The 24,590-nt window shown below is 36.1% G+C and overlaps 27 pseudogenes; all 27 read right to left on the bottom strand.

Annotated features, from left to right (window-relative positions):
- Positions 1-263: 263 nt before the first annotated feature.
- LOC145649666 (5S ribosomal RNA) lies at positions 264-382 on the bottom strand (annotated as a pseudogene).
- A 791-nt stretch (positions 383-1,173) lies between these two features.
- Positions 1,174-1,292, bottom strand: LOC145644576 (5S ribosomal RNA; annotated as a pseudogene).
- A 1,591-nt stretch (positions 1,293-2,883) lies between these two features.
- Positions 2,884-3,002, bottom strand: LOC145650262 (5S ribosomal RNA; annotated as a pseudogene).
- A 792-nt stretch (positions 3,003-3,794) lies between these two features.
- LOC145650261 (5S ribosomal RNA) lies at positions 3,795-3,913 on the bottom strand (annotated as a pseudogene).
- A 792-nt stretch (positions 3,914-4,705) lies between these two features.
- Positions 4,706-4,824, bottom strand: LOC145650260 (5S ribosomal RNA; annotated as a pseudogene).
- A 794-nt stretch (positions 4,825-5,618) lies between these two features.
- LOC145650258 (5S ribosomal RNA) lies at positions 5,619-5,737 on the bottom strand (annotated as a pseudogene).
- Positions 5,738-6,530: 793 nt separating this feature from the next.
- On the bottom strand, positions 6,531-6,649 carry LOC145650257 (5S ribosomal RNA; annotated as a pseudogene).
- A 794-nt stretch (positions 6,650-7,443) lies between these two features.
- Positions 7,444-7,562, bottom strand: LOC145650256 (5S ribosomal RNA; annotated as a pseudogene).
- A 794-nt stretch (positions 7,563-8,356) lies between these two features.
- On the bottom strand, positions 8,357-8,475 carry LOC145644794 (5S ribosomal RNA; annotated as a pseudogene).
- Positions 8,476-9,268: 793 nt separating this feature from the next.
- On the bottom strand, positions 9,269-9,387 carry LOC145646054 (5S ribosomal RNA; annotated as a pseudogene).
- A 793-nt stretch (positions 9,388-10,180) lies between these two features.
- On the bottom strand, positions 10,181-10,299 carry LOC145650706 (5S ribosomal RNA; annotated as a pseudogene).
- Positions 10,300-11,092: 793 nt separating this feature from the next.
- LOC145644690 (5S ribosomal RNA) lies at positions 11,093-11,211 on the bottom strand (annotated as a pseudogene).
- Positions 11,212-12,004: 793 nt separating this feature from the next.
- LOC145649665 (5S ribosomal RNA) lies at positions 12,005-12,123 on the bottom strand (annotated as a pseudogene).
- A 793-nt stretch (positions 12,124-12,916) lies between these two features.
- LOC145650705 (5S ribosomal RNA) lies at positions 12,917-13,035 on the bottom strand (annotated as a pseudogene).
- Positions 13,036-13,828: 793 nt separating this feature from the next.
- LOC145644689 (5S ribosomal RNA) lies at positions 13,829-13,947 on the bottom strand (annotated as a pseudogene).
- A 793-nt stretch (positions 13,948-14,740) lies between these two features.
- On the bottom strand, positions 14,741-14,859 carry LOC145649664 (5S ribosomal RNA; annotated as a pseudogene).
- A 793-nt stretch (positions 14,860-15,652) lies between these two features.
- On the bottom strand, positions 15,653-15,771 carry LOC145649663 (5S ribosomal RNA; annotated as a pseudogene).
- Positions 15,772-16,563: 792 nt separating this feature from the next.
- LOC145650356 (5S ribosomal RNA) lies at positions 16,564-16,682 on the bottom strand (annotated as a pseudogene).
- Positions 16,683-17,475: 793 nt separating this feature from the next.
- Positions 17,476-17,594, bottom strand: LOC145644688 (5S ribosomal RNA; annotated as a pseudogene).
- A 794-nt stretch (positions 17,595-18,388) lies between these two features.
- LOC145649978 (5S ribosomal RNA) lies at positions 18,389-18,507 on the bottom strand (annotated as a pseudogene).
- Positions 18,508-19,300: 793 nt separating this feature from the next.
- Positions 19,301-19,419, bottom strand: LOC145645325 (5S ribosomal RNA; annotated as a pseudogene).
- A 792-nt stretch (positions 19,420-20,211) lies between these two features.
- Positions 20,212-20,330, bottom strand: LOC145650355 (5S ribosomal RNA; annotated as a pseudogene).
- Positions 20,331-20,571: 241 nt separating this feature from the next.
- On the bottom strand, positions 20,572-20,690 carry LOC145649662 (5S ribosomal RNA; annotated as a pseudogene).
- A 793-nt stretch (positions 20,691-21,483) lies between these two features.
- Positions 21,484-21,602, bottom strand: LOC145645324 (5S ribosomal RNA; annotated as a pseudogene).
- Positions 21,603-22,394: 792 nt separating this feature from the next.
- On the bottom strand, positions 22,395-22,513 carry LOC145650353 (5S ribosomal RNA; annotated as a pseudogene).
- A 793-nt stretch (positions 22,514-23,306) lies between these two features.
- On the bottom strand, positions 23,307-23,425 carry LOC145644687 (5S ribosomal RNA; annotated as a pseudogene).
- A 792-nt stretch (positions 23,426-24,217) lies between these two features.
- LOC145646048 (5S ribosomal RNA) lies at positions 24,218-24,336 on the bottom strand (annotated as a pseudogene).
- Between the last annotated feature and the right edge of the window lie 254 nt (positions 24,337-24,590).

Raw genomic sequence — 24,590 nt, 5'->3', positions numbered from 1 at the left:
AGCATGTCATCTTCAAAGTAAATTAAAGTGATGCAAGAGAAGCTTACAGCATCTCGTAGTCCAAGTTGCTAACTGATAGTTTTTTGATGAATCACTGCACTTCACTTTCAGGCATGTGAGTTGGAGAGTAAATGAAAGTGATGCAAAAAAAAACTTGCAGCATCTGCTATTTCCAGGTGCTAACAGATAGTTTTTTTTTATTAATCACTGCACTTCACATTTGAGCATGTCAGCTTGAAAGTAAATTAAAGTAATGCAAGAAAAGCTTACAGCACCTGGTATTCCTAGGTAGGGTTCCACCTCAGTACTATCCAGGCCCAAACTTGCTTAGCTTCCAAGGTCAGATGAGATTGGGCGTTCTCAAGCTGGTGTGGCCGTACGCCTTAAGCACTTACTCAAATTGCCTAATCATAGCAAATATGATCAAAGACCAATCTGACAATGTTTTTAATTAATCCCTGCACTTGACATTCTAGAATGTTATCTTGAAAGTAAATTAAATGATGCAATAAAAACTTACAACATCTGTTATACGGAGGCACTATCAGACAGTTTTTTTATTAATCACTGCACTTCACATTCAAGCATGTCAGTTGGAGAGTAAATTAAATTGATGCAATAAAAACTTACAGCATCTGCTATTCCCAGGTGCTAACAGATAGTTTGATTTAATTATTCACTGCACTTCAAATTTGAACATGATAGCTTGAACATAAATTAAAGGGATGCAATAAAATCTTACAGCACCTGCTATTCCCTGGTACTAAAAGATTTCTATTGAATCTGTACACTTCACATACAAGCATGTCAGTTGCAGATTAAATTAAAGTGATGCAACAAAAACTTACAGCATCTGCTATTCCCAGGTGCTAACAGATAGTTTTTTTAATTAATCACTGCACTTCACATCCTAGCATGTCATCTTGAAAGTAAATTAAAGTGATGCAAGAGAAGATTACAGCATTTCGTAGTCCAAGGTGCTAACAGATAGATTTTTGAGGAATCACTGCACTTCACATTCAAGCATGTGAGTTGGAGAGTGAATGAAAGTGATGCAAAAAAAACTTATAGCATCTGCTATTCCCAGGTGCTAACAGATAGTTTTTTTTATTAATCACTGCACTTCACATTTGAGCATGTCAGCTTGAAAGTAAATTAAAGTGATACAAGAAAAGCTTACAGCACCTGGTATTTCTAGGTAGGGTTTCACCTCAGTACTATCCAGGCCCAAACTTGCTTAGCTTCCAAGGTCAGATGAGATTGGGCGTTCTCAAGCTGGTGTGGCCGTACGCCTTAAGCACTTACTCAAATTGCCTAATCATAGCAAATATGATCAAAGACCAATCTGACAATTTTTTTAATTAATCCCTGCACTTGACATTCTAGAATGTTATCTTGAAAGTAAATTAAATGATGCAATAAAAGCTTACAACATCTGTTATACGGAGGCACTAACAGACAATTTTTTTATTAATCACTGCACTTCACATTCAAGCATGTCAGTTGGAGAGTAAATTAAAGTGATGCAATAAAAACTTACAGCATCTGCTATTCCCAGGTGCTAACAGATAGTTTGATTTAATTATTCACTGCACTTCAAATTTGAACATGATAGCTTGAACATAAATTATAGGGATGCAATAAAATCTTACAGCACCTGCTATTCCCTGGTACTAAAAGATTTCTATTGAATCTGTACACTTCACATACAAGCATGTCAGTTGCAGATTAAATTAAAGTGATGCAACAAAAACTTACAGCATCTGCTATTCCCAGGTGCTAACAGATAGTTTTTTGATGAATCACTGCACTTCACATTCAGGCATGTGAGTTAGAGAGTAAATGAAAGTGATGCAAAAAAAAACTTGCAGCATCTGCTATTTCCAGGTGCTAACAGATAGTTTTTTTTTTTATTAATGCACTTCACATTTGAGCATGTCAGCTTGAAAGTAAATTAAAGTGATGCAAGAAAAGCTTACAGCACCTGGTATTCCTTGGTAGGGTTCCACGTCAGTACTATACAGGCCCAAACTTGCTTAGCTTCCATGGTCAGATGAGATTGGACATTCTCAAGCTGGTGTGGCCGTACGCCTTACGCACTTACTCAAATTGCCTAATCATAGCAAATATGATCAAAGACCAATCTGACAATGTTTTTAATTAATCCCTGCACTTGACATTCTAGAATGTTATCTTGAAAGTAAATTAAATGATGCAATAAAAGCTTACAACATCTGTTATACGGAGGCACTAACAGCCAGTTTTTTTATTAATCACTGCACTTCACATTCAAGCATGTCAGTTGGAGAGTAAATTAAATTGATGCAATAAAAACTTACAGCATCTGCTATTCCCAGGTGCTAACAGATAGTTTGATTTAATTATTCACTGCACTTCAAATTTGAACATGATAGCTTGAACATAAATTAAAGGGATGCAATAAAATCTTACAGCACCTGCTATTCCCTGGTACTAAAAGATTTCTATTGAATCTGTACACTTCACATACAAGCATGTCAGTTGCAGATTAAATTAAAGTGATGCAACAAAAACTTACAGCATCTGCTATTCCCAGGTGCTAACAGATAGTTTTTTTAATTAATCACTGCACTTCACATCCTAGCATGTCATCTTGAAAGTAAATTAAAGTGATGCAAGAGAAGCTTACAGCATCTCGTAGTCCAAGGTGCTAACAGATAGTTTTTTGATGAATCACTGCACTTCACATTCAGGCATGTGAGTTAGAGAGTAAATGAAAGTGATGCAAAAAAAAACTTGCAGCATCTGCTATTTCCAGGTGCTAACAGATAGTTTTTTTTATTAATCACTGCACTTCACATTTGAGCATGTCAGCTTGAAAGTAAATTAAAGTGATGCAAGAAAAGCTTACAGCACCTGGTATTCCTTGGTAGGGTTCCACCTCAGTACTATCCAGGCCCAAACTTGCTTAGCTTCCAAGGTCAGATGAGATTGGGCGTTCTCAAGCTGGTGTGGCCGTACGCCTTACGCACTTACTCAAATTGCCTAATCATAGCAAATATGATCAAAGACCAATCTGACAATGTTTTTAATTAATCCCTGCACTTGACATTCTAGAATGTTATCTTGAAAGTAAATTAAATGATGCAATAAAAGCTTACAACATCTGTTATACGGAGGCACTAACAGCCAGTTTTTTTATTAATCACTGCACTTCACATTCAAGCATGTCAGTTGGAGAGTAAATTAAATTGATGCAATAAAAACTTACAGCATCTGCTATTCCCAGGTGCTAACAGATAGTTTGATTTAATTATTCACTGCACTTCAAATTTGAACATGATAGCTTGAACATAAATTAAAGGGATGCAATAAAATCTTACAGCACCTGCTATTCCCTGGTACTAAAAGATTTCTATTGAATCTGTACACTTCACATACAAGCATGTCAGTTGCAGATTAAATTAAAGTGATGCAACAAAAACTTACAGCATCTGCTATTCCCAGGTGCTAACAGATAGTTTTTTTAATTAATCACTGCACTTCACATCCTAGCATGTCATCTTGAAAGTAAATTAAAGTGATGCAAGAGAAGCTTACAGCATCTCGTAGTCCAAGGTGCTAACAGATAGTTTTTTGATGAATCACTGCACTTCACATTCAGGCATGTGAGTTAGAGAGTAAATGAAAGTGATGCAAAAAAAAACTTGCAGCATCTGCTATTTCCAGGTGCTAACAGATAGTTTTTTTTATTAATCACTGCACTTCACATTTGAGCATGTCAGCTTGAAAGTAAATTAAAGTGATGCAAGAAAAGCTTACAGCACCTGGTATTCCTTGGTAGGGTTCCACCTCAGTACTATCCAGGCCCAAACTTGCTTAGCTTCCAAGGTCAGATGAGATTGGGCGTTCTCAAGCTGGTGTGGCCGTACGCCTTACGCACTTACTCAAATTGCCTAATCATAGCAAATATGATCAAAGACCAATCTGACAATGTTTTTAATTAATCCCTGCACTTGACATTCTAGAATGTTATCTTGAAAGTAAATTAAATGATGCAATAAAAGCTTACAACATCTGTTATACGGAGGCACTAACAGCCAGTTTTTTTATTAATCACTGCACTTCACATTCAAGCATGTCAGTTGGAGAGTAAATTAAATTGATGCAATAAAAACTTACAGCATCTGCTATTCCCAGGTGCTAACAGATAGTTTGATTTAATTATTCACTGCACTTCAAATTTGAACATGATAGCTTGAACATAAATTAAAGGGATGCAATAAAATCTTACAGCACCTGCTATTCCCTGGTACTAAAAGATTTCTATTGAATCTGTACACTTCACATACAAGCATGTCAGTTGCAGATTAAATTAAAGTGATGCAACAAAAACTTACAGCATCTGCTATTCCCAGGTGCTAACAGATAGTTTTTTTAATTAATCACTGCACTTCACATCCTAGCATGTCATCTTGAAAGTAAATTAAAGTGATGCAAGAGAAGCTTACAGCATCTCGTAGTCCAAGGTGCTAACAGATAGTTTTTTGATGAATCACTGCACTTCACATTCAGGCATGTGAGTTAGAGAGTAAATGAAAGTGATGCAAAAAAAAACTTGCAGCATCTGCTATTTCCAGGTGCTAACAGATAGTTTTTTTTATTAATCACTGCACTTCACATTTGAGCATGTCAGCTTGAAAGTAAATTAAAGTGATGCAAGAAAAGCTTACAGCACCTGGTATTCCTTGGTAGGGTTCCACCTCAGTACTATCCAGGCCCAAACTTGCTTAGCTTCCAAGGTCAGATGAGATTGGGCGTTCTCAAGCTGGTGTGGCCGTACGCCTTACGCACTTACTCAAATTGCCTAATCATAGCAAATATGATCAAAGACCAATCTGACAATGTTTTTAATTAATCCCTGCACTTGACATTCTAGAATGTTATCTTGAAAGTAAATTAAATGATGCAATAAAAGCTTACAACATCTGTTATACGGAGGCACTAACAGACAGTTTTTTTATTAATCACTGCACTTCACATTCAAGCATGTCAGTTGGAGAGTAAATTAAAGTGATGCAATAAAAACTTACAGCATCTGCTATTCCCAGGTGCTAACAGATAGTTTGATTTAATTATTCACTGCACTTCAAATTTGAACATGATAGCTTGAACATAAATTAAAGGGATGCAATAAAATCTTACAGCACCTGCTATTCCCTGGTACTAAAAGATTTCTATTGAATCTGTACACTTCACATACAAGCATGTCAGTTGCAGATTAAATTAAAGTGATGCAACAAAAACTTACAGCATCTGCTATTCCCAGGTGCTAACAGATAGATTTTTTTAATTAATCACTGCACTTCACGTCCTAGCATGTCATCTTCAAAGTAAATTAAAGTGATGCAAGAGAAGCTTACAGCATCTCGTAGTCCAAGTTGCTAACTGATAGTTTTTTGATGAATCACTGCACTTCACATTCAGGCATGTGAGTTAGAGAGTAAATGAAAGTGATGCAAAAAAAAACTTGCAGCATCTGCTATTTCCAGGTGCTAACAGATAGTTTTTTTTTATTAATCACTGCACTTCACATTTGAGCATGTCAGCTTGAAAGTAAATTAAAGTGATGCAAGAAAAGCTTACAGCACCTGGTATTCCTTGGTAGGGTTCCACCTCAGTACTATCCAGGCCCAAACTTGCTTAGCTTCCAAGGTCAGATGAGATTGGGCGTTCTCAAGCTGGTGTGGCCGTACGCCTTACGCACTTTCTCAAATTGCCTAATCATAGCAAATATGATCAAAGACCAATCTGACAATGTTTTTAATTAATCCCTGCACTTGACATTCTAGAATGTTATCTTGAAAGTAAATTAAATGATGCAGTAAAAGCTTACAACATCTGTTATACGGAGGCACTAACAGACAGTTTTTTTATTAATCACTGCACTTCACATTCAAGCATGTCAGTTGGAGAGTAAATTAAAGTGATGCAATAAAAACTTACAGCATCTGCTATTCCCAGGTGCTAACAGATAGTTTGATTTAATTATTCACTGCACTTCAAATTTGAACATGATAGCTTGAACATAAATTAAAGGGATGCAATAAAATCTTACAGCACCTGCTATTCCCTGGTACTAAAAGATTTCTATTGAATCTGTACACTTCACATAGAAGCATGTCAGTTGCAGATTAAATTAAAGTGATGCAACAAAAACTTACAGCATCTGCTATTCCCAGGTGCTAACAGATAGATTTTTTTAATTAATCACTGCACTTCACGTCCTAGCATGTCATCTTGAAAGTAAATTAAAGTGATGCAAGAGAAGCTTACAGCATCTCGTAGTCCAAGGTGCTAACAGATAGTTTTTTGATGAATCACTGCACTTCACATTCAGGCATGTGAGTTAGAGAGTAAATGAAAGTGATGCAAAAAAAAACTTGCAGCATCTGCTATTTCCAGGTGCTAACAGATAGTTTTTTTTATTAATCACTGCACTTCACATTTGAGCATGTCAGCTTGAAAGTAAATTAAAGTGATGCAAGAAAAGCTTACAGCACCTGGTATTCCTTGGTAGGGTTCCACCTCAGTACTATCCAGGCCCAAACTTGCTTAGCTTCCAAGGTCAGATGAGATTGGGCGTTCTCAAGCTGGTGTGGCCGTACGCCTTACGCACTTACTCAAATTGCCTAATCATAGCAAATATGATCAAAGACCAATCTGACAATTTTTTTAATTAATCCCTGCACTTGACATTCTAGAATGTTATCTTGAAAGTAAATTAAATGATGCAATAAAAGCTTACAACATCTGTTATACGGAGGCACTAACAGACAGTTTTTTTATTAATCACTGCACTTCACATTCAAGCATGTCAGTTGGAGAGTAAATTAAAGTGATGCAATAAAAACTTACAGCATCTGCTATTCCCAGGTGCTAACAGATAGTTTGATTTAATTATTCACTGCACTTCAAATTTGAACATGATAGCTTGAACATAAATTAAAGGGATGCAATAAAATCTTACAGCACCTGCTATTCCCTGGTACTAAAAGATTTCTATTTAATCTGTACACTTCACATACAAGCATGTCAGTTGCAGATTAAATTAAAGTGATGCAACAAAAACTTACAGCATCTGCTATTCCCAGGTGCTAACAGATAGATTTTTTTAATTAATCACTGCACTTCACGTCCTAGCATGTCATCTTCAAAGTAAATTAAAGTGATGCAAGAGAAGCTTACAGCATCTCGTACTCCAAGTTGCTAACTGAAAGTTTTTTGATGAATCACTGCACTTCACATTCAGGCATGTGAGTTAGAGAGTAAATGAAAGTGATGCAAAAAAAAACTTGCAGCATCTGCTATTTCCAGGTGCTAACAGATAGTTTTTTTTTATTAATCACTGCACTTCACATTTGAGCATGTCAGCTTGAAAGTAAATTAAAGTGATGCAAGAAAAGCTTACAGCACCTGGTATTCCTTGGTAGGGTTCCACCTCAGTACTATCCAGGCCCAAACTTGCTTAGCTTCCAAGGTCAGATGAGATTGGGCGTTCTCAAGCTGGTGTGGCCGTACGCCTTACGCACTTACTCAAATTGCCTAATCATAGCAAATATGATCAAAGACCAATCTGACAATTTTTTTAATTAATCCCTGCACTTGACATTCTAGAATGTTATCTTGAAAGTAAATTAAATGATGCAATAAAAGCTTACAACATCTGTTATACGGAGGCACTAACAGACAGTTTTTTTATTAATCACTGCACTTCACATTCAAGCATGTCAGTTGGAGAGTAAATTAAAGTGATGCAATAAAAACTTACAGCATCTGCTATTCCCAGGTGCTAACAGATAGTTTGATTTAATTATTCACTGCACTTCAAATTTGAACATGATAGCTTGAACATAAATTATAGGGATGCAATAAAATCTTACAGCACCTGCTATTCCCTGGTACTAAAAGATTTCTATTGAATCTGTACACTTCACATACAAGCATGTCAGTTGCAGATTAAATTAAAGTGATGCAACAAAAACTTACAGCATCTGCTATTCCCAGGTGCTAACAGATAGATTTTTTTAATTAATCACTGCACTTCACGTCCTAGCATGTCATCTTCAAAGTAAATTAAAGTGATGCAAGAGAAGATTACAGCATCTCGTAGTCCAAGTTGCTAACTGATAGTTTTTTGATGAATCACTGCACTTCACTTTCAGGCATGTGAGTTGGAGAGTAAATGAAAGTGATGCAAAAAAAAACTTGCAGCATCTGCTATTTCCAGGTGCTAACAGATAGTTTTTTTTTATTAATCACTGCACTTCACATTTGAGCATGTCAGCTTGAAAGTAAATTAAAGTGATGCAAGAAAAGCTTACAGCACCTGGTATTCCTAGGTAGGGTTCCACCTCAGTACTATCCAGGCCCAAACTTGCTTGGCTTCCAAGGTCAGATGAGATAGGGCGTTCTCAAGCTGGTGTGGCCGTACCCCTTAAGCACTTACTCAAATTGCCTAATCATAGCAAATATGATCAAAGACCAATCTGACAATTTTTTTAATTAATCCCTGCACTTGACATTCTAGAATGTTATCTTGAAAGTAAATTAAATGATGCAATAAAAGCTTACAACATCTGTTATATGGAGGCACTAACAGACAGTTTTTTTATTAATCACTGCACTTCACATTCAAGCATGTCAGTTGGAGAGTAAATTAAAGTGATGCAATAAAAACTTACAGCATCTGCTATTCCCAGGTGCTAACAGATAGTTTGATTTAATTATTCACTGCACTTCAAATTTGAACATGATAGCTTGAACATAAATTAAAGGGATGCAATAAAATCTTACAGCACCTGCTATTCCCTGGTACTAAAAGATTTCTATTGAATCTGTACACTTCACATACAAGCATGTCAGTTGCAGATTAAATTAAAGTGATGCAACAAAAACTTACAGCATCTGCTATTCCCAGGTGCTAACAGATAGTTTTTTTAATTAATCACTGCACTTCACATCCTAGCATGTCATCTTGAAAGTAAATTAAAGTGATGCAAGAGAAGCCTACAGCATCTCATAGTCCAAGGTGCTAACAGATAGTTTTTTGATAAATCACTGCACTTCACATTCAGGCATGTGAGTTAGAGAGTAAATGAAAGTGATGCAAAAAAAAACTTGCAGCATCTGCTATTTCCAGGTGCTAACAGATAGTTTTTTTTTATTAATCACTGCACTTCACATTTGAGCATGTCAGCTTGAAAGTAAATTAAAGTGATGCAAGAAAAGCTTACAGCACCTGTTATTCCTAGGTAGGGTTCCACCCCAGTACTATCCAGGCCCAAACTTGCTTAGCTTCCAAAGTCAGATGAGATTGGGCTTTCTCAAGCTGGTGTGGCCGTACCTCTTAAGCACTTACTCAAATTGCCTAATCATAGCAAATATGATCAAAGACCAATCTGACAATTTTTTTAATTAATCCCTGCACTTGACATTCTAGAATGTTATCTTGAAAGTAAATTAAATGATGCAATAAAAGCTTACAACATCTGTTATACAGAGGCACTAACAGACAGTTTTTTTATTAATCACTGCACTTCACATTCAAGCATGTCAGTTGGAGAGTAAATTAAAGTGATGCAATAAAAACTTACAGCATCTGCTATTCCCAGGTGCTAACAGATAGTTTGATTTAATTATTCACTGCACTTCAAATTTGAACATGATAGCTTGAACATAAATTAAAGGGATGCAATAAAATCTTACAGCACCTGCTATTCCCTGGTACTAAAAGATTTCTATTTAATCTGTACACTTCACATACAAGCATGTCAGTTGCAGATTAAATTAAAGTGATGCAACAAAAACTTACAGCATCTGCTATTCCCAGGTGCTAACAGATAGTTTTTTTAATTAATCACTGCACTTCACATCCTAGCATGTCATCTTGAAAGTAAATTATAGTGATGCAAGAGAAGCCTACAGCATCTCATAGTCCAAGGTGCTAACAGATAGTTTTTTGATAAATCACTGCACTTCACATTCAGGCATGTGAGTTAGAGAGTAAATGAAAGTGATGTAAAAAAAAACTTGCAGCATCTGCTATTTCCAGGTGCTAACAGATAGTTTTTTTTTATTAATCACTGCACTTCACATTTGAGCATGTCAGCTTGAAAATAAATTAAAGTGATGCAAGAAAAGCTTACAGCACCTGGTATTCCTTGGTAGGGTTCCACCTCAGTACTATCCAGGCCCAAACTTGCTTAGCTTCCAAGGTCAGATGAGATTGGGCGTTCTCAAGCTGGTGTGGCCGTACACCTTAAGCACTTACTCAAATTGCCTAATCATAGCAAATATGATCAAAGACCAATATGACAATGTTTTTAATTAATCCCTGCACTTGACATTCTAGAATGTTATCTTGAAAGTAAATTAAATGATGCAATAAAAGCTTACAACATCTGTTATACGGAGGCACTAACAGACAGTTTTTTTATTAATCACTGCACTTCACATTCAAGCATGTCAGTTGGAGAGTAAATTAAAGTGATGCAATAAAAACTTACAGCATCTGCTATTCCCAGGTGCTAACAGATAGTTTGATTTAATTATTCACTGCACTTCAAATTTGAACATGATAGCTTGAACATAAATTAAAGGGATGCAATAAAATCTTACAGCACCTGCTATTCCCTGGTACTAAAAGATTTCTATTTAATCTGTACACTTCACATACAAGCATGTCAGTTGCAGATTAAATTAAAGTGATGCAACAAAAACTTACAGCATCTGCTATTCCCAGGTGCTAACAGATAGTTTTTTTAATTAATCACTGCACTTCACATCCTAGCATGTCATCTTGAAAGTAAATTAAAGTGATGCAAGAGAAGCCTACAGCATCTCGTAATCCAAGGTGCTAACAGATAGTTTTTTGATAAATCACTGCACTTCACATTCAGGCATGTGAGTTAGAGAGTAAATGAAAGTGATGCAAAAAAAAACTTGCAGCATCTGCTATTTCCAGGTGCTAACAGATAGTTTTTTTTTATTAATCACTGCACTTCACATTTGAGCATGTCAGCTTGAAAGTAAATTAAAGTGATGCAAGAAAAGCTTACAGCACCTGGTATTCCTAGGTAGGGTTCCACCTCAGTACTATCCAGGCCCAAACTTGCTTAGCTTCCAAGGTCAGATGAGATTGGGCGTTCTCAAGCTGCTGTGGCCGTACCCCTTAAGCACTTACTCAAATTGCCTAATCATAGCAAATATGATCAAAGACCAATCTGACAATTTTTTTAATTAATCCCTGCACTTGACATTCTAGAATGTTATCTTGAAGGTAAATTAAATGATCCAATAAAAGCTTACAACATCTGGTATACGGAGGCACTAAAAGACAGTTTTTTTATTAATCACTGCACTTCACATTCAAGCATGTCAGTTGGAGAGTAAATTAAAGTGATGCAATAAAAACTTACAGCATCTGCTATTCCCAGGAGCTAACAGATAGTTTGATTTAATTATTCACTGCACTTCAAATTTGAACATGATAGCTTGAACATAAATTAAAGGGATGCAATAAAATCTTACAGCACCTGCTATTCCCTGGTACTAAAAGATTTATATTTAATCTGTACACTTCACATACAAGCATGTCAGTTGCAGATTAAATTAAAGTGATGCAACAAAAACTTACAGCATCTGCTATTCCCAGGTGCTAACAGATAGTTTTTTTAATTAATCACTGCACTTCACATCCTAGCATGTCATCTTGAAAGTAAATTAAAGTGATGCAAGAGAAGCTTACAGCATCTCGTAGTCCAAGGTGCTAACAGATAGTTTTTTGATAAATCACTGCACTTCACATTCAGGCATGTGAGTTAGAGAGTAAATGAAAGTGATGCAAAAAAAAACTTGCAGCATCTGCTATTTCCAGGTGCTAACAGATAGTTTTTTTTTATTAATCACTGCACTTCACATTTGAGCATGTCAGCTTGAAAGTAAATTAAAGTGATGCAAGAAAAGCTTACAGCACCTGGTATTCCTAGGTAGGGTTCCACCTCAGTACTATCCAGGCCCAAACTTGCTTAGCTTCCAAGGTCAGATGAGATTGGGCGTTCTCAAGCTGGTGTGGCCGTACGCCTTAAGCACTTACTCAAATTGCCTAATCATAGCAAATATGATCAAAGACCAATGTGACAATGTTTTTAATTAATCCCTGCACTTGACATTCTAGAATGTTATCTTGAAAGTAAATTAAATGATGCAATAAAAGCTTACAACATCTGTTATACAGAGGCACTAACAGACAGTTTTTTTATTAATCACTGCACTTCACATTCAAGCATGTCAGTTGGAGAGTAAATTAAAGTGATGCAATAAAAACTTACAGCATCTGCTATTCCCAGGTGCTAACAGATAGTTTGATTTAATTATTCACTGCACTTCAAATTTGAACATGATAGCTTGAACATAAATTAAAGGGATGCAATAAAATCTTACAGCACCTGCTATTCCCTGGTACTAAAAGATTTCTATTTAATCTGTACACTTCACATACAAGCATGTCAGTTGCAGATTAAATTAAAGTGATGCAACAAAAACTTACAGCATCTGCTATTCCCAGGTGCTAACAGATAGTTTTTTTAATTAATCACTGCACTTCACATCCTAGCATGTCATCTTGAAAGTAAATTATAGTGATGCAAGAGAAGCCTACAGCATCTCATAGTCCAAGGTGCTAACAGATAGTTTTTTGATAAATCACTGCACTTCACATTCAGGCATGTGAGTTAGAGAGTAAATGAAAGTGATGTAAAAAAAAACTTGCAGCATCTGCTATTTCCAGGTGCTAACAGATAGTTTTTTTTTATTAATCACTGCACTTCACATTTGAGCATGTCAGCTTGAAAATAAATTAAAGTGATGCAAGAAAAGCTTACAGCACCTGGTATTCCTTGGTAGGGTTCCACCTCAGTACTATCCAGGCCCAAACTTGCTTAGCTTCCAAGGTCAGATGAGATTGGGCGTTCTCAAGCTGGTGTGGCCGTACACCTTAAGCACTTACTCAAATTGCCTAATCATAGCAAATATGATCAAAGACCAATATGACAATGTTTTTAATTAATCCCTGCACTTGACATTCTAGAATGTTATCTTGAAAGTAAATTAAATGATGCAATAAAAGCTTACAACATCTGTTATACGGAGGCACTAACAGACAGTTTTTTTATTAATCACTGCACTTCACATTCAAGCATGTCAGTTGGAGAGTAAATTAAAGTGATGCAATAAAAACTTACAGCATCTGCTATTCCCAGGTGCTAACAGATAGTTTGATTTAATTATTCACTGCACTTCAAATTTGAACATGATAGCTTGAACATAAATTAAAGGGATGCAATAAAATCTTACAGCACCTGCTATTCCCTGGTACTAAAAGATTTCTATTTAATCTGTACACTTCACATACAAGCATGTCAGTTGCAGATTAAATTAAAGTGATGCAACAAAAACTTACAGCATCTGCTATTCCCAGGTGCTAACAGATAGTTTTTTTAATTAATCACTGCACTTCACATCCTAGCATGTCATCTTGAAAGTAAATTAAAGTGATGCAAGAGAAGCCTACAGCATCTCGTAATCCAAGGTGCTAACAGATAGTTTTTTGATAAATCACTGCACTTCACATTCAGGCATGTGAGTTAGAGAGTAAATGAAAGTGATGCAAAAAAAAACTTGCAGCATCTGCTATTTCCAGGTGCTAACAGATAGTTTTTTTTTATTAATCACTGCACTTCACATTTGAGCATGTCAGCTTGAAAGTAAATTAAAGTGATGCAAGAAAAGCTTACAGCACCTGGTATTCCTAGGTAGGGTTCCACCTCAGTACTATCCAGGCCCAAACTTGCTTAGCTTCCAAGGTCAGATGAGATTGGGCGTTCTCAAGCTGCTGTGGCCGTACCCCTTAAGCACTTACTCAAATTGCCTAATCATAGCAAATATGATCAAAGACCAATCTGACAATTTTTTTAATTAATCCCTGCACTTGACATTCTAGAATGTTATCTTGAAGGTAAATTAAATGATCCAATAAAAGCTTACAACATCTGGTATACGGAGGCACTAAAAGACAGTTTTTTTATTAATCACTGCACTTCACATTCAAGCATGTCAGTTGGAGAGTAAATTAAAGTGATGCAATAAAAACTTACAGCATCTGCTATTCCCAGGTGCTAACAGATAGTTTGATTTAATTATTCACTGCACTTCAAATTTGAACATGATAGCTTGAACATAAATTAAAGGGATGCAATAAAATCTTACAGCACCTGCTATTCCCTGGTACTAAAAGATTTATATTTAATCTGTACACTTCACATACAAGCATGTCAGTTGCAGATTAAATTAAAGTGATGCAACAAAAACTTACAGCATCTGCTATTCCCAGGTGCTAACAGATAGTTTTTTTAATTAATCACTGCACTTCACATCCTAGCATGTCATCTTGAAAGTAAATTAAAGTGATGCAAGAGAAGCTTACAGCATCTCGTAGTCCAAGGTGCTAACAGATAGTTTTTTGATAAATCACTGCACTTCACATTCAGGCATGTGAGTTAGAGAGTAAATGAAAGTGATGCAAAAAAAAACTTGCAGCATCTGCTATTTCCAGGTGCTAACAGATAGTTTTTTTTTATTAATCACTGCACTTCACATTTGAGCATGTCAGCTTGAAAGTAAATTAAAGTGATGCAAGAAAAGCTTACAGCACCTGGTATTCCTAGGTAGGGTTCCACCTCAGTACTATCCAGGCCCAAACTTGCTTAGCTTCCAAGGTCAGATGAGATTGGGCGTTCTCAAGCTGGTGTGGCCGTACGCCTTAAGCACTTACTCAAATTGCCTAATCATAGCAAATATGATCAAAGACCAATGTGACAATGTTTTTAATTAATCCCTGCACTTGACATTCTAGAATGTTATCTTGAAAGTAAATTAAATGATGCAATAAAAGCTTACAACATCTGGTATACGGAGGCACTAACAGACAGTTTTTTTATTAATCACTGCACTTCACATTCAAGCATGTCAGTTGGAGAGTAAATTAAAGTGATGCAATAAAAACTTACAGCATCTGCTATTCCCAGGTGCTAACAGATAGTTTGATTTAATTATTCACTGCACTTCAAATTTGAACATGATAGCTTGAACATAAATTAAAGGGATGCAATAAAATCTTACAGCACCTGCTATTCTCTGTTACTAAAAGATTTCTATTGAATCTGTACACTTCACATACAAGCATGTCAGTTGCAGATTAAATTAAAGTGATGCAACAAAAACTTACAGCATCTGCTATTCCCAGGTGCTAACAGATAGTTTTTTGTATTAATCACTGCACTTCACATCCTAGCATGTCATCTTGAAAGTAAATTAAAGTTATGCAAGAGAAGCCTACAGCATCTCATAGTCCAAGGTGCTAACAGATAGTTTTTTGATAAATCACTGCACTTCACATTCAGGCATGTGAGTTAGAGAGTAAATGAAAGTGATGCAAAAAAAAACTTGCAGCATCTGCTATTTCCAGGTGCTAACAGATAGTTTTTTTTTATTAATCACTGCACTTCACATTTGAGCATGTCAGCTTGAAAGTAAATTAAAGTGATGCAAGAAAAGCTTACAGCACCTGGTATTCCTAGGTAGGGTTCCACCTCAGTACTATCCAGGCCCAAACTTGCTTAGCTTCCAAGGTCAGATGAGATTGGGCGTTCTCAAGCTGGTGTGGCCGTACGCCTTAAGCACTTACTCAAATTGCCTAATCATAGCAAATATGATCAAAGACCAATGTGACAATGTTTTTAATTAATCCCTGCACTTGACATTCTAGAATGTTATCTTGAAAGTAAATTAAATGATGCAATAAAAGCTTACAACATCTGGTATACGGAGGCACTAACAGACACTTTTTTTATTAATCACTGCACTTCACATTCAAGCATGTCAGTTGGAGAGTAAATTAAAGTGATGCAATAAAAACTTACAGCATCTGCTATTCCCAGGTGCTAACAGATAGTTTGATTTAATTATTCACTGCACTTCAAATTTGAACATGATAGCTTGAACATAAATTAAAGGGATGCAATAAAATCTTACAGCACCTGCTATTCCCTGTTACTAAAAGATTTCTATTGAATCTGTACACTTCACATACAAGCATGTCAGTTGCAGATTAAATTAAAGTGATGCAACAAAAACTTACAGCATCTGCTATTCCCAGGTGCTAACAGATAGTTTTTTGTATTAATCACTGCACTTCACATCCTAGCATGTCATCTTGAAAGTAAATTAAAGTGATGCAAGAGAAGCCTACAGCATCTCATAGTCCAAGGTGCTAACAGATAGTTTTTTGATAAATCACTGCACTTCACATTCAGGCATGTGAGTTAGAGAGTAAATGAAAGTGATGCAAAAAAAAACTTGCAGCATCTGCTATTTCCAGGTGCTAACAGATAGTTTTTTTAATTAATCACTGCACTTCACATTTGAGCATGTCAGCTTGAAAGTAAATTAAAGTGATGCAAGAAAAGCTTACAGCACCTGGTATTCCTAGGTAGGGTTCCACCCCAGTACTATCCAGGCCCAAACTTGCTTAGCTTCCAAGGTCAGATGAGATTGGGCGTTCTCAAGCTGGTGTGGCCGTACCCCTTAATCACTTACTCAAATTGCCTAATCATAGCAAATATGATCAAAGACCAATCTGACAATTTTTTTAATTAATCCCTGCACTTGACATTCTAGAATGTTATCTTGAAAGTAAATTAAATGATGCAATAAAAGCTTACAACATCTGTTATACGGAGGCACTAACAGACAATTTTTTTATTAATCACTGCACTTCACATTCAAGCATGTCAGTTGGAGAGTAAATTAAAGTGATGCAATAAAAACTTACAGCATCTGCTATTCCCAGGTGCTAACAGATAGTTTGATTTAATTATTCACTGCACTTCAAATTTGAACATGATAGCTTGAACATAAATTAAAGGGATGCAATAAAATCTTACAGCACCTGCTATTCCCTGGTACTAAAAGATTTCTATTTAATCTGTACACTTCACATACAAGCATGTCAGTTGCAGATTAAATTAAAGTGATGCAACAAAAACTTACAGCATCTGCTATTCCCAGGTGCTAACAGATAGTTTTTTTAATTAATCACTGCACTTCACATCCTAGCATGTCATCTTGAAAGTAAATTAAAGTGATGCAAGAGAAGCCTACAGCATCTCGTAGTCCAAGGTGCTAACAGATAGTTTTTTGATAAATCACTGCACTTCACATTCAGGCATGTGAGTTAGAGAGTAAATGAAAGTGATGCAAAAAAAAACTTGCAGCATCTGCTATTTCCAGGTGCTAACAGATAGTTTTTTTTTATTAATCACTGCACTTCACATTTGAGCATGTCAGCTTGAAAGTAAATTAAAGTGATGCAAGAAAAGCTTACAGCACCTGGTATTCCTAGGTAGGGTTCCACCTCAGTACTATCCAGGCCCAAACTTGCTTAGCTTCCAAGGTCAGATGAGATTGGGCGTTCTCAAGCTGCTGTGGCCGTACCCCTTAAGCACTTACTCAAATTGCCTAATCATAGCAAATATGATCAAAGACCAATCTGACAATTTTTTTAATTAATCCCTGCACTTGACATTCTAGAATGTTATCTTGAAAGTAAATTAAATGATCCAATAAAAGCTTACAACATCTGGTATACGGAGGCACTAAAAGACAGTTTTTTTTATTAATCACTGCACTTCACATTCAAGCATGTCAGTTGGAGAGTAAATTAAAGTGATGCAATAAAAACTTACAGCATCTGCTATTCCCAGGTGCTAACAGATAGTTTGATTTAATTATTCACTGCACTTCAAATTTGAACATGATAGCTTGAACATAAATTAAAGGGATGCAATAAAATCTTACAGCACCTGCTATTCCCTGGTACTAAAAGATTTATATTTAATCTGTACACTTCACATACAAGCATGTCAGTTGCAGATTAAATTAAAGTGATGCAACAAAAACTTACAGCATCTGCTATTCCCAGGTGCTAACAGATAGTTTTTTGTATTAATCACTGCACTTCACATCCTAGCATGTCATCTTGAAAGTAAATTAAAGTTATGCAAGAGAAGCCTACAGCATCTCATAGTCCAAGGTGCTAACAGATAGTTTTTTGATAAATCACTGCACTTCACATTCAGGCATGTGAGTTAGAGAGTAAATGAAAGTGATGCAAAAAAAAACTTGCAGCATCTGCTATTTCCAGGTGCTAACAGATAGTTTTTTTTTATTAATCACTGCACTTCACATTTGAGCATGTCAGCTTGAAAGTAAATTAAAGTGATGCAAGAAAAGCTTACAGCACCTGGTATTCCTAGGTAGGGTTCCAGCTCAGTACTATCCAGGCCCAAACTTGCTTAGCTTCCAAGGTCAGATGAGATTGGGCGTTCTCAAGCTGGTGTGGCCGTACGCCTTAAGCACTTACTCAAATTGCCTAATCATAGCAAATATGATCAAAGACCAATGTGACAATGTTTTTAATTAATCCCTGCACTTGACATTCTAGAATGTTATCTTGAAAGTAAATTAAATGATGCAATAAAAGCTTACAACATCTGGTATACGGAGGCACTAACAGACACTTTTTTTATTAATCACTGCACTTCACATTCAAGCATGTCAGTTGGAGAGTAAATTAAAGTGATGCAATAAAAACTTACAGCATCTGCTATTCCCAGGTGCTAACAGATAGTTTGATTTAATTATTCACTGCACTTCAAATTTGAACATGATAGCTTGAACATAAATTAAAGGGATGCAATAAAATCTTACAGCACCTGCTATTCCCTGTTACTAAAAGATTTCTATTGAATCTGTACACTTCACATACAAGCATGTCAGTTGCAGATTAAATTAAAGTGATGCAACAAAAACTTACAGCATCTGCTATTCCCAGGTGCTAACAGATAGTTTTTTGTATTAATCACTGCACTTCACATCCTAGCATGTCATCTTGAAAGTAAATTAAAGTGATGCAAGAGAAGCCTACAGCATCTCATAGTCCAAGGTGCTAACAGATAGTTTTTTGATAAATCACTGCACTTCACATTCAGGCATGTGAGTTAGAGAGTAAATGAAAGTGATGTAAAAAAAAACTTGCAGCATCTGCTATTTCCAGGTGCTAACAGATAGTTTTTTTTTATTAATCACTGCACTTCACATTTGAGCATGTCAGCTTGAAAGTAAATTAAAGTGATGCAAGAAAAGCTTACAGCACCTGGTATTCCTAGGTAGGGCTCCACCCCAGTACTATCCAGGCCCAAACTTGCTTAGCTTCCAAGGTCAGAGGAGATTGGGCCTTCTCAAGCTGGTGTGGCCGTACCCCTTAATCACTTACTCAAATTGCCTAATCATAGCAAATATGATCAAAGACCAATCTGACAATTTTTTTAATTAATCCCTGCACTTGACATTCTAGAATGTTATCTTGAAAGTAAATTAAATGATGCAATAAAAGCTTACAACATCTGTTATACGGAGGCACTAACAGACAGTTTTTTTATTAATCACTGCACTTCACATTCAAGCATGTCAGTTGGAGAGTAAATTAAAGTGATGCAATAAAAACTTACAGCATCTGCTATTCCCAGGTGCTAACAGATAGTTTGATTTAATTATTCACTGCACTTCAAATTTGAACATGATAGCTTGAACATAAATTAAAGGGATGCAATAAAATCTTACAGCACCTGCTATTCCCTGGTACTAAAAGATTTCTATTTAATCTGTACACTTCACATACAAGCATGTCAGTTGCAGATTAAATTAAAGTGATGCAACAAAAACTTACAGCATCTGCTATTCCCAGGTGCTAACAGATAGTTTTTTTAATTAATCACTGCACTTCACATCCTAGCATGTCATCTTGAAAGTAAATTAAAGTGATGCAAGAGAAGCTTACAGCATCTCGTAGTCCAAGGTGCTAACAGATAGTTTTTTGATGAATCACTGCACTTCACATTCAGGCATGTGAGTTAGAGAGTAAATGAAAGTGATGCAAAAAAAAACTTGCAGCATCTGCTATTTCCAGGTGCTAACAGATAGTTTTTTTAATTAATCACTGCACTTCACATTTGAGCATGTCAGCTTGAAAGTAAATTAAAGTGATGCAAGAAAAGCTTACAGCACCTGGTATTCCTAGGTAGGGTTCCACCCCAGTACTATCCAGGCCCAAACTTGCTTAGCTTCCAAGGTCAGATGAGATTGGGCGTTCTCAAGCTGGTGTGGCCGTACCCCTTAAGCACTTACTCAAATTGCCTAATCATAGCAAATATGATCAAAGACCAATCTGACAATTTTTTTAATTAATCCCTGCACTTGACATTCTAGAATGTTATCTTGAAAGTAAATTAAATGATGCAATAAAAGCTTACAACATCTGTTATACGGAGGCACTAACAGACAATTTTTTTATTAATCACTGCACTTCACATTCAAGCATGTCAGTTGGAGAGTAAATTAAAGTGATGCAAGAAAAGCTTACAGCACCTGGTATTCCTAGGTAGGGTTCCACCTCAGTACTATCCAGGCCCAAACTTGCTTAGCTTCCAAGGTCAGATGAGATTGGGCGTTCTCAAGCTGGTGTGGCCGTACGCCTTAAGCACTTACTCAAATTGCCTAATCATAGCAAATATGATCAAAGACCAATGTGACAATGTTTTTAATTAATCCCTGCACTTGACATTCTAGAATGTTATCTTGAAAGTAAATTAAATGATGCAATAAAAGCTTACAACATCTGGTATACGGAGGCACTAACAGACACTTTTTTTATTAATCACTGCACTTCACATTCAAGCATGTCAGTTGGAGAGTAAATTAAAGTGATGCAATAAAAACTTACAGCATCTGCTATTCCCAGGTGCTAACAGATAGTTTGATTTAATTATTCACTGCACTTCAAATTTGAACATGATAGCTTGAACATAAATTAAAGGGATGCAATAAAATCTTACAGCACCTGCTATTCCCTGTTACTAAAAGATTTCTATTGAATCTGTACACTTCACATACAAGCATGTCAGTTGCAGATTAAATTAAAGTGATGCAACAAAAACTTACAGCATCTGCTATTCCCAGGTGCTAACAGATAGTTTTTTGTATTAATCACTGCACTTCACATCCTAGCATGTCATCTTGAAAGTAAATTAAAGTGATGCAAGAGAAGCCTACAGCATCTCATAGTCCAAGGTGCTAACAGATAGTTTTTTGATAAATCACTGCACTTCACATTCAGGCATGTGAGTTAGAGAGTAAATGAAAGTGATGTAAAAAAAAACTTGCAGCATCTGCTATTTCCAGGTGCTAACAGATAGTTTTTTTTTATTAATCACTGCACTTCACATTTGAGCATGTCAGCTTGAAAGTAAATTAAAGTGATGCAAGAAAAGCTTACAGCACCTGGTATTCCTAGGTAGGGCTCCACCCCAGTACTATCCAGGCCCAAACTTGCTTAGCTTCCAAGGTCAGAGGAGATTGGGCCTTCTCAAGCTGGTGTGGCCGTACCCCTTAATCACTTACTCAAATTGCCTAATCATAGCAAATATGATCAAAGACCAATCTGACAATTTTTTTAATTAATCCCTGCACTTGACATTCTAGAATGTTATCTTGAAAGTAAATTAAATGATGCAATAAAAGCTTACAACATCTGTTATACGGAGGCACTAACAGACAGTTTTTTTATTAATCACTGCACTTCACATTCAAGCATGTCAGTTGGAGAGTAAATTAAAGTGATGCAATAAAAACTTACAGCATCTGCTATTCCCAGGTGCTAACAGATAGTTTGATTTAATTATTCACTGCACTTCAAATTTGAACATGATAGCTTGAACATAAATTAAAGGGATGCAATAAAATCTTACAGCACCTGCTATTCCCTGGTACTAAAAGATTTCTATTTAATCTGTACACTTCACATACAAGCATGTCAGTTGCAGATTAAATTAAAGTGATGCAACAAAAACTTACAGCATCTGCTATTCCCAGGTGCTAACAGATAGTTTTTTTAATTAATCACTGCACTTCACATCCTAGCATGTCATCTTGAAAGTAAATTAAAGTGATGCAAGAGAAGCTTACAGCATCTCGTAGTCCAAGGTGCTAACAGATAGTTTTTTGATGAATCACTGCACTTCACATTCAGGCATGTGAGTTAGAGAGTAAATGAAAGTGATGCAAAAAAAAACTTGCAGCATCTGCTATTTCCAGGTGCTAACAGATAGTTTTTTTAATTAATCACTGCACTTCACATTTGAGCATGTCAGCTTGAAAGTAAATTAAAGTGATGCAAGAAAAGCTTACAGCACCTGGTATTCCTAGGTAGGGTTCCACCCCAGTACTATCCAGGCCCAAACTTGCTTAGCTTCCAAGGTCAGATGAGATTGGGCGTTCTCAAGCTGGTGTGGCCGTACCCCTTAAGCACTTACTCAAATTGCCTAATCATAGCAAATATGATCAAAGACCAATCTGACAATTTTTTTAATTAATCCCTGCACTTGACATTCTAGAATGTTATCTTGAAAGTAAATTAAATGATGCAATAAAAGCTTACAACATCTGTTATACGGAGGCACTAACAGACAATTTTTTTATTAATCACTGCACTTCACATTCAAGCATGTCAGTTGGAGAGTAAATTAAAGTGATGCAATAAAAACTTACAGCATCTGCTATTCCCAGGTGCTAACAGATAGTTTGATTTAATTATTCACTGCACTTCAAATTTGAACATGATAGCTTGAACATAAATTAAAGGGATGCAATAAAATCTTACAGCACCTGCTATTCCCTGGTACTAAAAGATTTCTATTTAATCTGTACACTTCACATACAAGCATGTCAGTTGCAGATTAAATTAAAGTGATGCAACAAAAACTTACAGCATCTGCTATTCCCAGGTGCTAACAGATAGTTTTTTTAATTAATCACTGCACTTCACATCCTAGCATGTCATCTTGAAAGTAAATTAAAGTGATGCAAGAGAAGCCTACAGCATCTCGTAGTCCAAGGTGCTAACAGATAGTTTTTTGATAAATCACTGCACTTCACATTCAGGCATGTGAGTTAGAGAGTAAATGAAAGTGATGCAAAAAAAAACTTGCAGCATCTGCTATTTCCAGGTGCTAACAGATAGTTTTTTTTTATTAATCACTGCACTTCACATTTGAGCATGTCAGCTTGAAAGTAAATTAAAGTGATGCAAGAAAAGCTTACAGCACCTGGTATTCCTAGGTAGGGTTCCACCTCAGTACTATCCAGGCCCAAACTTGCTTAGCTTCCAAGGTCAGATGAGATTGGGCGTTCTCAAGCTGCTGTGGCCGTACCCCTTAAGCACTTACTCAAATTGCCTAATCATAGCAAATATGATCAAAGACCAATCTGACAATTTTTTTAATTAATCCCTGCACTTGACATTCTAGAATGTTATCTTGAAAGTAAATTAAATGATCCAATAAAAGCTTACAACATCTGGTATACGGAGGCACTAAAAGACAGTTTTTTTTATTAATCACTGCACTTCACATTCAAGCATGTCAGTTGGAGAGTAAATTAAAGTGATGCAATAAAAACTTACAGCATCTGCTATTCCCAGGTGCTAACAGATAGTTTGATTTAATTATTCACTGCACTTCAAATTTGAACATGATAGCTTGAACATAAATTAAAGGGATGCAATAAAATCTTACAGCACCTGCTATTCCCTGGTACTAAAAGATTTATATTTAATCTGTACACTTCACATACAAGCATGTCAGTTGCAGATTAAATTAAAGTGATGCAACAAAAACTTACAGCATCTGCTATTCCCAGGTGCTAACAGATAGTTTTTTTAATTAATCACTGCACTTCACATCCTAGCATGTCATCTTGAAAGTAAATTAATGTGATGCAGGAGAAGCTTACAGCATCTCATAGTCCAAGGTGCTAAAAGATAGTTTTTTGATGAATCACTGCACTTCACATTCAGGCATGTGAGTTGGAGAGTAAATGAAAGTGATGCAAAAAAAACTTACAGCATCTGCTATTCCCAGGTGCTAACAGATAGGTTTTTTTATTGATCACTGCACTTCACATTTGAGCATGTCAGCTTGAAAGTAAATTAAAGTGATGCAAGAAAAGCTTACAGCACCTGGTATTCCTAGATAGGGTCCCACCTCAGTATTATTCAGGCACAAACTTGCTTAGCTTCCAAGTTCAGATGAGATTGGACTTTCTGAAGCTGGTATGGCCGTAAATCTTAAACACTTACTCAAATTGCCTAATCATAGAAAATATGATCAAAGACCAATCTGACATTTTTTTTTTATTAATCCCTGCACTTGACATTCTAGAATGTTGTCTTGAAAGTAAATTAAAATGATGCAATAAAAGCTTACAACATCTGGTAGTCGGAGGCACTAACAGACAGTTTTTTTATTAATCACTGCACTTCACATTCAAGCATGTCAGTTGGAGAGTAAATTAAAGTGATGCAATAAAAACTTACAGCA

The sequence above is a fragment of the Electrophorus electricus genome, chromosome 13 (assembly GCF_041902795.1).
Source record: "Electrophorus electricus isolate QZ-2024a chromosome 13, ASM4190279v1, whole genome shotgun sequence".
In the NCBI taxonomy this organism is placed as follows: domain Eukaryota; kingdom Metazoa; phylum Chordata; class Actinopteri; order Gymnotiformes; family Gymnotidae; genus Electrophorus; species Electrophorus electricus.
The sequence above is the reverse complement of the archived record's forward strand: the minus strand, read 5'-3'. Positions and strand labels throughout refer to the sequence as shown.